General features: G+C 41.5%; 1 protein-coding gene across 3 annotated transcripts in view; it reads right to left on the reverse strand.

Annotated features, from left to right (window-relative positions):
• LOC118398396 (kelch-like protein 29) overlaps positions 1–14,148 on the reverse strand; it is a 355,602-nt gene that overhangs the window by 328,298 nt on the left and 13,156 nt on the right. The window contains exons 1-2 of one of the 3 annotated variants that reach the window (XM_035793684.2): positions 12,303–12,538; positions 4,748–4,813 (exon numbers count right to left, since the gene is read on the reverse strand). The gene's annotated coding sequence lies outside the window, so the exon portion shown is untranslated. Of the gene's footprint in view, positions 1–4,742; positions 4,814–12,302; positions 12,539–14,148 lie in introns of those variants that run through there. The other 2 variants (XM_035793685.2, XM_035793683.2) reach the window with 2 other exon arrangements.

A 14,148-nucleotide genomic window follows, 5' to 3' on the forward strand; every position in this document is an offset into this window, starting at 1 on the left:
AGTCCACCTATGGGAAATTAAATTTGATTGGACATGATTTGGAAAGGCACACACCTGTCTATATAAGGTCCCACAGTTGACAATGCATGTCAGAGCAAAAACCGAGCCATGAGGTCGAAGGAATTAGCCGTAGAGCTCCGAGACAGGATTGTGTTGAGGCACAGATCTGGGGAAGTGTACCAAAACATATCTGCAGCATTGAAGGTCTCCATGAAGTGGCCTCAATCATTCTTAAATGGAATAAGTTTGGAACCACCAAAACCCTTCCTAGAGCTGGCCGTCCGGCCAAACTGAGCAATCGAGGGAGAAGGGTCTTGGTCAGGGAGGTGACCAAAAACCCGATGGTCACTCTGACAGAGCTCTAGCGTTCTTCTGTAGAGATAGAAGAACCTTCCAGAAGGACAACCATCTCTGCAGCACTTCACCAATCAGGCCTTTATGGTAGAGTGACCAGACGGAAGCCACTCCTCAGTTAAAATGCACAGCCTGACAGCCTGCTTGGAGTTTGCCAAAAGGCACCTCAAGGACTCTCAGACAATGAGAAACAAGATTCTCTTGTCTGATGAAACCAAGATTGAACTCTTTGGCCCGAATGCCAAGCGTCACGTCTGGAGGAAACCTGGCACCATCCCTACTGTGAAGCATGGTGGTGGCAGAATCGTGCTGTGGAGATATTTTACAGCGGCAGGGAGACTAGTCAGGTTTGAGGCAAAGATGAACGGAGCAAAGTACAAAATAGTTCCTTGATTAAAACCTTCTCCAGAGCACTCAGGACCTCAGACTGGTGTGAAGGTTCAACTTCCAAAAGGACAACGACCATAAGCACACAGCCAAGACAATGCAGGAATGGCTTCGGGACAAGTCTCTGAATGTCCTTGAGTGGCCCAGCCAGAGCCCAGACTTGAACCCGATCAAACATCTCTGAAAAGACCTGAAAATAGCTGTGCAGCAACGCTCCCTATCCAACCCGACAGAGCTTGAGAGGATCTGCAGAGAAGAATGGGAGAAACTCCTCAAATACAGGTGTGCCACGCTTGTAGCGTCATACCCAAGAAGACTCGAGGCTGTAATTGCTGCCAAAGGAGCTTCAACAAAGTACTGAGTAAACCGTTGATTAAAAAAATTTAGATAAATTAGCAAAAAAAAATCTCAAAACTTGTTTTTGCTTTGTCATTATGGAGAATGTGTGTAGATTGATGAGGAATTTAGAATAATGCTGTAACCTAACAAAATGTGGAAAACGTAAAGGAGTAACTTACAAGTAATACATAGTGTAATGATCATCATGTACATTGTACATACATGGTTGTTTATTTATTAGCCATTTACTGTTAGTTATTATTCCTGAAATTAAGTGTATTACCCTCAATGCATTGTACTGTCATCAAGGCAATGGGTGGCTACTTTGAAGAATCTAAAAATGTTAAATATATTTTGATTTGTTTCACACTTATTTGGTTACTACATGATTCCATATGTGCTATTTCATAGTTTATGTCTTCACTATTATTCTACAATGTAGAAAATAGCAAAAAAATAAAGAAAATGAATGAATAGGGGAGTCCAAACTTTTGACTGGAACTGTCAATAAAGCCCATTGAATTGAATTGAATTGAAAGAGACAGAGAGACTATAGGGATCCTCTCAGCAATAGCTCTTAACACTCCACAGCTAGATAAATTCACACATACAGGTGTCAAGTGGATTGAAGTTTCTCTGTTTCAGGTTCCCCCTGCATTATATCACCCACTGCTATGATACTCATTCGCTCACTGAAACCACCTACTGACGTGTACTTTAGAAGAAAAGAAAACCTTGCAGGCAACGTTGTAATGCAAACGTATAGAGTAATAATTCTGACTAGTGTTGGGAGTTTATGCTAAACTATGGTCCCTAATGGATGGTGAACAGGCTGACGCTGATTGTTTGTGCGCGTGCATCAGTAGCTCCTTCACAGATATTAGGCTCAATGGCCCGGGTGAGATGTCATGTTGTGACCCGTGTGGTGCAGCATGGGGGGGTGTTGGGGATTGTGTGTTGTCATGTGACCCCTGCTGTGTGTTCCATCCCCAGGGGTCTCCACTCTACCCCCGACCCCCGACTGGGCGCAATGTCTTAATCACTCGGCTGAGAGACGATGCTTCAATGTTAATGTCCGCGTGTTGCAGGTCTGTATACAGTGTGTGAGTGCGAGCTCAGGCTTCAAATGAGTGGAATGTATATGCTTTATGACAATGGATGTGCAGGCAGGGACAGAGGCCGTTTTACTACTAATGACCAAGGGCTGGTAGAAAACATGACCTTGCAGTTATATGCACATACCATATCACACATGCACTGCCTGGTTTCCATGTTAGAGGTCATATCATTGCAATCATTATATTTTCTGCTTAGCAGACACCTTCACAACAGACAACCCTCGTGATTTTCTGTCTATACAGCTAACTACCGCACTAAGCTGAATCAAGCTAAACACACTTCAAAAAAGGTACAGCAGGCATTTTGAACTTCTTCAGCGGGTGAAGGAAGCCTACCCCAGTGGCCCTAGCTAACCGGAGTATGCAGAAACCAGCGGCCCTAGCTAACCGGAGTATGCAGAAACCAGCGGCCCTAGCTAACCGGAGTAACCGAAACCAGCGGCCCTAGCTGACCGGAGTATGCAGAAACCAGCGGCCCTAGCTGACCGGAGTATGCAGAAACCAGCGGCCCTAGCTAACCGGAGTAACCGAAACCAGCGGCCCTAGCTGACCGGAGTATGCAGAAACCAGCGGCCCTAGCTAACCGGAGTATGCAGAAACCAGCGGCCCTAGCTAACCGGAGTATGCAGAAACCAGCGGCCCTAGCTGACCGGAGTATGCAGAAACCAGCGGCCCTAGCTAACCGGAGTATGCAGAAACCAGCAGCCCTAGCTGACCGGAGTATGCAGAAACCAGCGGCCCTAGCTAACCGGAGTATGCCGAAACCAGCGGCCCTAGCTAACCGGAACCAGCCAGCCCCTAGCTGACCGGAGTATGCAGAAACCAGCGGCCCTAACTGACCGGAGTATGCAGAAACCAGCGGCCCTAACTAACCGGAGTATGCAGAAACCAGCGGCCCTAACTGACCGGAGTATGCAGAAACCAGCGGCCCTAACTGACCGGAGTATGCAGAAACCAGCGGCCCTAACTGACCGGAGTATGCAGAAACCAGCGGCCCTAACTGACCAGAGTATGCAGAAACCAGCGGCCCTGACTTGGTTTAGTTTAATTTAATGTAGCTCCCTGTATCTCCAATTTTACTTTCCATCTCAAAAGACAAACATTACTGCATTTGATTTGGTTTTGTTAATCTTCAACACATTTACTTCTATTTGCTGTATTTCAGACAAAATATATACTGAGATGTTTACAGTCAAAGGAGCATCGCAAAGTCAAACATTAACTGTATTTGGTTTAATATATTTCTACTTCACAATGTTATATTTGGAGTCACCCATCTCGGATCTACAGCTGCTATCTCTGTAGTTGTTTCTTTTTTTAACCCATTGACGACCAGAAATCAGGCAACCAGTTCTCCACCTGACAGGTTCAGCCCTCCCAGTGAGAAGTTTGTGGAGATGGACCCCAGCACACATACTGAGTAGTGTTAAAATCAGGGGTGCACTGACCCAAGCCAAGCACACAGCCGAGTGACACCTGGTAAAATAAGGGTTAAATAAAATTAAAATAATCACACACACCCTCCTCCCAATCCCCCTTCACCCCACCCCCCTATGTCCCTCGGGGGACCAGCATGGATCAAAGCCGTGTGTGTCATTTTAATCAGGCAGCGCTGTGGGCAGCCCCATTAATTCAATTCCATTTCATCAGCGGTAAGTCGGGCCACCAGAGGGGACGACACATTCCTGGGGTCCTCCGGCCCAGCAGTAATCCTATCTCTTAATGACCCGAGACCGGACACTAAACCCATAATTGCTTGGTGCCTGGCTGCGGGTTTTTTGTTGCTTGCTCTCAGAATTCCAAGATCATGGCAGGTAGGACTAGACAAAAAGACAGACCTAGGTCACCCTCCCCTCTCTCCCTCCCTCATTTGGAAGGAGAGAAGTCAATCAAAATTAATGAAGCCGTGAATCAAGTAATTCAAGTGATTTGACCCCCCCACTAATTAAACAAATCGCATAGATGTGCACACACAATCACACACCATACTACAGGATCAAAGGAGTGTAATTTAAGTCTAATGACCAAACTCAGAAATATTTAGAGCCTAACTCGTTAGACTTTTTTCCCCTGCTGTTCTAATACCAAGAGACATGAACTAAAGTCTGCTCAAATATTATACGCAGAAAATACAGAAGTAGGTTTGCGTTTGTCATTTTGTTATGCATCTGACGCTGAACGAATTACTTCAACCATATAAACCTCAACAGCTCACAAAAGGCTCATGAATATGCAACAGTAATAGCATCAGTTTTTCCAACAACACTCAAAACAATCTTTATAAACGTCAAAAGAGAGCTATACTGTGAAATCACCATCAGTCACTGAGACAAGTTTCAGGGAAATCAACATCAATATTTCAATGTTTGCTTGAAAATGGTGTGTTCGACTGCATCAGATTACCTAGTCACTTGAGGGGTGTGTGTGTGTGTGTGTGTGTGTGTGTGTGTGTGTGTGTGTGTGTATATTCATGATTGGTGGTTTTTCCTCAGGCATGATGAATTGTTTATTGGTAGATGAGATAATGAGCGTTTGATATCTTACCGTACCTTAGGTCTCTGGTGGATGGCGATTCTCATCACAGACAAATGAGATCTGAGTATTGCCGTCTACACCTGCAGAAACAATAACACCACAGCATATTTGTGAGAAAAGGGAAAAAAAAACACTTATTCCAATAATTAGCATCAGTCTCATAATCTATCCAAAATAGGTTTACTTCAAATCAGACGTCAGTTCACTCACACACCAATTGGACTGCATGGACAATTCAAAAACATGCTTGTGGTAATCTTTGAGTGCAGACAAATTACATCCCAAACATGGTGTGTGATACACTACAGCTAAACCTGACAGATATCTGATAAAGCACATATTTCTCTCCCTCTCTTTCTGTGTGTACGTGTGTGTGTGTGTGTACGTGTGTGTGTGTGTGTGTACGTACGTGTGTGTGTACGTGTGTGTGTACGTGTGTGCGTACGTGTGTGCGTGCGTGCGTGCGTGCGTACATCTGCACGTGCAGGAGTGTGAATGTGTGTGGGCATGTGTGCGTCTGTGTATACACGTTTAGAGGTCAATGTTAGACCAGACAGAGATTGGCAAAGGTCAGGTTGGAAGCATGGCTGGAATTGAACATGATCCCAGGGAGTAGTCGGAGCAAACGATACAGGTCAGAGGTGTTACACCATCCAACACCTACAACAATGTTGCATGCCAGAACTAAATGACAAGACGGGTCATTTAGTTCTGGGATGCAACATACAAGACTGGTCATTTAGTTCTGGGATGCAACATACCAGTCTTGTATGCTGCATTTATAACTGAATGACCAGTCTTGTATGCTGCATTTAGAACTGAATGACCAGCATTCTATGCTGCATTTAGAACTAAATGACCAGTATTTTATGCTGCATTTAGAACTAAATAACCAGTTTTGTATGTTGCATTTAGAACTAAATTACCAGTTTTGTATGTTGCATTTAGAACTAAATTACCAGTTTTGTATGTTGCATTTAGAACTAAATGACCAGTATTTTATGTTGCGTTTAGAACTGAACGCTCGTCTTTAAATCAGCTGATAACAAAGCCAGCATTCTGTATGGGTGAAGGCACTTCAAAGGTCTCTGTTGTGGAACGAACGTAAACAACGCTTTGTTGTTTCATAAACAAGGCCGTTTCTGACTGGTCCACGGTGACAGTGTTTGGAAGTCACCACAACGTGATCTATGATCTTATGATCTCATGTCATGATGTCATCCATCCCAGAGAGACCGGGAGATAGAGACCAGAGGATGGTAATGGCTGGAAACCAGGGTTTTCCCCTCAAGGTCTCAATAACTATTGCATACACTCCAACCCGAAAACCTAAATATAACAGCATCACAGAAATAAATGCTATTTTTTATACTTTAACCTAAAGCATGTTTAGTTTTGCATAATATTTACCTTCAATAATGCCAAGTGATATGGAAACATCCAGACAATCCCACTGCCTAAATACAAGGACGTCATTGATTGTTTTGTCTTGTCTCCCATTCAAAGCCGTGTTTGAGAGGTTAATCATGTTTCAACCAAACTAAAAAAGGTGCTCATGTTGGACATCTGGCAAGTAAACGATAAGAAATGACCCACAGCTCAGAGAAACGATCAAATTCTTCTCTAAAAGGCCTTTAATTCAGGCAACTGTGAGAACATTCATACGTTTTTTTCCCCCTCAAAGCCATGGCTGGATGAATTCCATTATGATGAATGTGCAAGATTTGAAACACCTCTTAAAATGCTGCACATTTGACCTTAGTGAATAGTAAAAACAGTGGCTGGCTAGTGTGAATAGACTCATGTTATTAATAGTTTGGGGTGTTGTCTGCAGTTGCAGACATATTATACAGTGCCTGTGGAAAGTATTCAGACCCCTTGACTTTTTCCACATTTTTTTATGTTACAGCCTTATTCTAAAATTGATTAAATAAATAGAACAGCCTCAGCTATATACACACACACACACACAATACCCCATAATGATAAAGGGAAAACAGGTTTCTAAAATGTTTGCACATTTATAATTGTTTTTTAAACCAGAAATACCTTATCTGCATAAGTATTCAGACCCTTTGCTATGAGACTCGAAATTGAGCTCAGGTACATCCTGTTTCCATTGATCATCCTTGAGAAGTTTCTACAAACATGACTGGAATACACCTGTGGTAAATTCAATTGATTGGACAAGATTTGGAAAGGCACACCTGTCTACATAAGGTCCCACAGTTGAGGTTAAAGGAATTGTCCGTAGAGCTCTGAGGGGAAGGGTACCAAAACATTTCTGCAGCATTGAAGGTCCCCAAGAACACAGTGGCATCCATCATTCTTAAATGGAAGAAGTTTGGAACCACCAAGACTCTTCATAGAGCTGGCCGCTCGGCCAAACTGAGCAATCGAGGGAGAAGGACCTTGATCAGGGAGGTGATGGTCACTCTAACAGAGCTTCAGAGTTCCTCTGTGGGGATGGGAGAACCTTCCAGAAGGATTACCATCTCTGCTGCACTATACCAATCAGGCCTTTATGGTAGTGGCCCAGACGGAAGCCACTCCTCAGTAAAAAGGCACATGAGAGCCTGCTTGGAGTTTGCCAAAAGGCACCTAAAGACTCTCAGACCATGAGAAACAAGATTCACTGGTCTAATGAAACCAAGATTTAACTTTTTGGCCTGAATACCAAGCGTCACGTCTGGAGGAAACCTGGCACCATCCCTACGGTGAAGCATGGTGGTGGCAGAATCATGCTGTGGGGATGTTTTTCAGCAGTATTGACTGGGAGACTAGGCAGGATCGAAGAAAAGATAAACGGAGCAAAGTACAGAGAGAGATCCTTGATGAAAACCTGCTCCAGAGCACTCAATACCTCAGTCTGGGGCGACGATTCACCTTCCAACAGGACAACGGTCCTAAGCACACAGCCAAGACAACACAGGAGTGGCGTCGGGACACGTCTCTGAATGTCCTTGAGTGGACCAGCCAGGGCCCGGACATAAACCTGATCGAACTTCGCTGGGGAGACCTGAAAATAGCTGTGCAGCAATGCTCCCCATCCAACCTGACAGAGCTTGAGAGGATCTGCAGAGGAGAATGGGAGAAACTCCCCAAATACAGGTGTGCCAAGCTTGTAGCGTCATACCCAAGAAGACTCGAGGCTGTAATCACTGCCAAAGGTGCTTCAACAAAGTACTGAGTAAAAGGTCTGAATATTTATGTAATATTTCAGTTTTTTTATTTTATAAATTAACAAACATTTCTAAAAACCTGTTTTTATTTTGTCATTATGGGGTGTTGTGTGTAGATTGATGAGGGAAAAAACTATTTACTTTCCAAAGGCACTGTATATTGCATTCTGTCTTTCAAAAAGTATTTAAGTGATATATTGGTTAATATTGGTTAATTTATTATTTATTAATTAGGCTTATCGTGCCTAATCACTTGAAATAATAGTACTCGTTTAATTTATCTGAATTATAATACTCTTTATCTTGCTAATATTCATGTTCATTTATTTTTTATTTCACCAGGTAGGCCAGTTGAGAGCAAGTTCTCATTTACAACTGCGACCTGGCCAAGATAAAGCAAAGCAGTGCGACACAAACAACAACACAGAGTTACACATGGCATAAACAAACATACAGTCAATAATACAGTAGAAAAAGTCGATACACAGTGTGTGCAAATGAAGTAAGATGGAGGTAAGGCAATAAATAGGCCATAGTGGTGAAAAATTACAATTTAGCAAATAGATTTATCATATCAGTTAAACACATTATCATCATGCATCAAAAAGTAGAACATTCTGTATAACAATATCCTGAATTATGTCATTCTTCTAAATTAAGGTTCTATTTTTGTAAAATGCATGTTATAGAAGTATCCAGACACACTTTCATTGTGATTTCCCTTGGTTGAGAAACTTACCGCACCAGCAATAGACAAGAACTGTGCAGATGCAAAGTTGGGCAACAGAATTACAGTAAAATCTCCCTCAGTTCTTTATGCGACTATGCTTTCAAAACACTTAAATATCTGCTCTGAATTAAGATTCAAGGATGTCTGCAGAAAGAAGGGGGTGTCAGCTATGACATTTTAGGGCTGTGGCATTAATTGAATAACTGTGTAACTGACGGTTATGGATGTAGTCGGGCATGAAAATAAAAATAACCATCAAAACCGTTTAAATTGGCCTTGGTATGGCATCCGCTTGGCATCCGACTGCATGGCACTACAGAGGGTAATGCGTACGGCCCAGTACATCACGGAGGCAGAGATCCCTGCATTCCAGGACCTCCATATCAGGCGATGTCAGAGGAAGGCCCTAAAAATTGTCAAAAGACTCTAGCTACCCAAGTCAGACTGTTCTCTATGCTACCGTATGGCAAGCGGTGCCGGTGCGCCGAGTCAGGGACCAAAAGGCTCCTGAACATCTTCCATAAAACCCGTAAGACTTCTGAACAGTTAATCCAATGGCTACTCGGACTATTTGCAGTGACTCACATTTTCTACATGTACGTAATTATATTATTACCTCTAACTCGTACTCCTGCACATTGACTCGGTATCGGTACTCCTTGTATTGTGTTTATTTTTTTTCTTCTTATTTGCTAATTATTATTATTTACTTAGTTTTTTAAACTCTGAATTGTTGGGAAAGGGCTCATAAGTAAGCATATAACAGTAGTCGACCCCCTTTGTATTTTGCACATGTGACAAATACAAATGTATGTGTCACTTCTGTGACCTTTCTTAAAGATATGTGGGTTTTTGGTAATGGAATTACAAGGCAACGTTTATTCAACTTAAAGAAGGCAAATCATTTCTCTAAAACGAAATATGTAAGTTGACAGACGTCTTTACTTCAACACTATTGGTGTTTTGATCCATTTCTATTTAACGTTTAAGACTTTCTGGTAGATGTTGTCCAAGACCCCTTTTCCATCTGTTTGACCAGAAATCAAAGCCTTTGCTTACTCCAAATGTTTCGCATAGGAATGGTCAAATTAAATATAGACGTTTATTTTTGGCCATTCAAATTGACATACTACTATGAGCTTCCCATCGGGTACTTATGGGTCCTTTTACATGGAATTGCCCACTTACGTCGAGCTTCCTCTCGCTCCGAGCAGACATTAGCATTTCCTTAAATGGATAAGACACACTGTATTAATGTCATCCATGGGTGACTTTTCACAAAGTCAAAAACATACTCACAGATTGTGTGTGAACATTACAGATACACATCAACTAGGATAGACTGGCTGTAATGGACACGTGGACGTGATTTAGGCCTAAGTTTAACTTAGATACAGAATATAGAGCATACTTTGAGTTAACAAAATGCTAAAAACTACCCATGATGTATTGCTCTAAAATAAAAGAGTAAAAAGTTATCGTCCTCCCAACTGTATTTTTGCACAATATATATTTCCGACATCATCCAAACAGCACAGCACAAAACTTGCCATGTAACCAATTATTGTGAAGCTGTCAACAGGAACTCAAGCAATAAATCGTGTGTAATTATCAATTGATTAAAATAGCTATCTGACTGAGAAACAGACTTGCAGGCATAATACATCAATTTTAATGGCATTTCTTAATCAGAATGCTTCACAATCACCAGAGACCAATTAGAGTATGAGAGATGGAGACTCACCATTAATAATCTAACTTGGCCAGCACCACTGACTCCATTTGAGACAAGCTGCTGGGGTTGATTTAAGTGTTTCAACAGTTAATAACCTAAAAACAAAAAAAAAGGTCCTAGGCCTACTCACTCAAATTCAAAAACAGGGAACTTGAAAAGTTTGAGAGCTGACAACGCAAATAAATTGTAACGGATCTTGATTCTTACCCAGAAGGCTATAGCATTGCACACCAAAGGGCCATAGGCAGCAGAGAAACGACAAGCGATAGCATTGCACACCAAAGGGCCATAGGCAGCAGAGAAACGACAAGCGATAGCATTGCACACCAAAGGGCCATAGGCAGCAGAGAAACGACAAGCGATAGCATTGCACACCAAAGGGCCATAGGCAGCAGAGAAACGACAAGCGATAGCTTCGGCTACGCTCAGAATACATCTAGAAAAACCAGGGTCAGTTCCATGGATGCGGTATTTCGGTTTTCCTTTGAAGAACTTGACTTAGGGGTTACATCTACATGACATGGCATTGTATATACGGCGCACCACAAACGTAGCAGTCGCACTAGCCTTAATAGGGTACCATAGAGGTGACTATTTCCTAGATATGATTTTCCGGTGTTCATTTCTTTGGCTTCAGATGCAAGCAACAATTACCCGCCTTTCAAGTCTGAACATCATGCTACAACAGTGGCTTGTGAAGGGTGGTGAAGTAACTATTGTTCCACTTGAATAGTAGAGAGAGTGTGTGTGTGTGGGGGGGGGGGGGTTAGGGTTTGCATTGGAACACATCTAATAAAGCATTGCATGCATGTATCATGGTATTTGTGGGTCTGACAAAAGTCTCTTCTAAAATGCTTTTATGCAATTCTACATGACTGGTGACATTAAAATAATATGTTCTCATACCACACAAACGTCAGAGTACTGACACATCCTACCGAGTTCAATAAAAACAAACGTGTCTTAAACGCAACCAATAGCATAGGTCAATGAAAAGAGAGGTGCCACAGATAGTAAAATACGGTGAAAATTATAGCCAGAAAATGTAGTTGCATGGACTCATACAAACAGTTTTTACTGCGATTGTATTTTGAAATATTACTTAGGGCCTTGTAGCTGCTCTCGGCTGTTTTGAAGTCAAACCTGTATCAACGGTTTGGTATTTGCCGCACGTACTGCCCAATTGCGGGCTTCCCGACTGGAGGCCTAAAGGCGCTCGTCATATGATAAAACACAATCCATATCTATTTTGTGGCTACATTATGCTCTCTGGTGTAGTATTTATGATGTCATTTATTTCTTTACAGATAGCAATCATATACATTTGGAAAATGTATTTAAAACATATCTGCAGCACCTCCAGCACCCATTCCCGTTTTCTTCCTGCTGTGCTCTCTCCTAAGGCCAAACAATCAACACTTCTAATTATTAAATCAATGGATTGTGGCCAGTAACCACGGAATGGGGTTAAAGGCCTACTGTTACGATTATATTTAAAATAATCAAATCAGCGAGTACAATTACAAGTGAATAATTTCACGAGTATGTTTCAATATCTAAATCACTTATTTTTCCTGTTTAGCCAATAGTGGTTTTAGCTATATTGTTATAAAAACGATGTAGGCCGAGTGGCCTTTTTCACCATTATAGCACAGAAACTACACCAAGTGTCTATGTTCATAAGGCTAATAAGAAAATATGTCAAGGTCTGAACAGAATATGGGAAAGGTGTCCAAATGTGTATTTGCATCAGTAGCCTAGGTGGCAGAAATGCATCAGAAAAGTATAAGAAAATTCAGGAAAACATTGGGGAAGCTCATCAGTTAAAGACGATCTGCATTGCTTTCAATTGTGGTTGTCACAGTCCCTTTCTAACGTCTCCTACACGGTTGGTGAGCATCACAGACATTAATGAGTCTTACCTTTCAGGAATGGGGTCATAATAGCATTTGTAGGAAGAAAACAGAAATAGTTGTCGCACCCGCTAATATGGCGGACATCCATGGCGTTATGAACTAAGCGGCGCATTTAGTTGCCTAATTGTTTGTTTGTTTTTTTAAACCATCGCAGCAGCACAAAATATTTGGGGCGTAAATCCCGAAAGCCATGTCCTGGTGACGTCCGTGTGTTCGTTTGCGTTCGAGCATGAGTGCGTGTGTTAGTGCCTTCAGAAGTATTTCACCCGCCCCCCAACTTTTTCCAAATTGTGTTGTGTTACAGCCTGAATTTAAAATGTATTACATTGAGATGTTGTGTCACTGGCCTACATACAATACTCTATAATGTCAAAGTGTAATGATGTTTTAGACATTTTTACAAATTAAGAAAAAATGAAAAAGCTGAAATGTCTTAAGTCAATAAGTATTCAACCCCTTTGTTATGGCAGGCGTAAATAAATTAGAGTAGTAAAAATTTGCTTAATAAGTCACATAATTAGTTGCATGGACTCACTGTGTGCAATAGTGTTTATCATGATATTGGAATGACTACATCATCTCTGTACCCAACACATACAATAATCTGTAATCAGTCAAGCAGTGAATTTCAAACACAGATTGAACCAAAGACTCGGGGAGGTTTTCCAATGCTTCAAAGGGTCCCTTTGAGCATTGTGAAGTTATTAAATTACACATAAGATGGTGTATCAATACACCCAGACACTACTAATATACATGTCTTTCTTAAGGAAACTGCTCAGAGATTTCACCATGAGGCCAATGGTGATTTAAAACAGTTAGAGTTTAATGGCTGTGAGAAGAAATGGGAGGATGGATCAACACTACCATTAACCTAAATGACAGAGTGAAAAGAAGGAAGCCTGTACACAATAAGAATATTCCAAAACATGTATCCTGTTTGCAATAAGGCTCTGAAGTAAAACTGGAAAAGAAATTGTCAAAGAAATGTCCTGAATAGAAAGTGTTGTGTTTAGGGCAAATCCAACAACACTGAGTACCACTTCATAGTTTCAAGCACGGTGGAGGATGCATCATGTTATGGGTATGCTTGTCATCGCAAGGACTATAACGTTTTTTTAACAATAAAAATAAACGGAATAGAGCTAATCCAGGTGTGCAAAACCGGGGCAGCAGCGTAGCCTAGTGGTTAGAGCGTTGGACTAGTAACTGGAAGGTTGCGAGTTCAAACCCCCGAGCTGACAAGGTAAAAGTCTGTCGTTCTGCCCCTGAACAGGCTGTTAACCCACTGTTCCCAGGCCGTCATTGAAAATAAGAATATGTTCTTAACTGACTTGCCTCGTTAAATAAAGGTCAATTTAAAAAAAAATAAGAGACTTACCCAGAAAGACACACAGTTGTAATCGCTGCCAAAGGGGATTCTAACATGTATCGACTCAAGGGTGTAAATATTTACGGAAATGAGATATTTCTGTATTTAATTTTCAATAAATTTGCTAAAATTTCTAAAAACATGTTTCATCACTTTGTGATTATGGGGTATTGTGTGTAGATAGGTGTGATTAAAAAAAATGTAACCCATTTTGAATTCAGGCTGTAATTTGAAAAAGTCAAGGGGTGTGAATACTTTCTGAAGGCATGTTTGGAAACTGCAATTTTATGTCAGCAATATAAAAATAAACATCCCAAAGCGACTAATATAAAATAGACATTTGTTCCATTTTCACATTCATAATTGTGCATCCTTCCAGCTACATGTTTTAAACAAATGTGGCAACACACTATGATCAGTGCAGCAGAGGAAATTGCATCAATGACACACAGCTACTATGGACTCACCTGAGAAGCAATG

Source organism: Oncorhynchus keta, chromosome 19, assembly GCF_023373465.1.
Source record: "Oncorhynchus keta strain PuntledgeMale-10-30-2019 chromosome 19, Oket_V2, whole genome shotgun sequence".
Classification (NCBI taxonomy): Eukaryota; Metazoa; Chordata; class Actinopteri; order Salmoniformes; family Salmonidae; genus Oncorhynchus; species Oncorhynchus keta.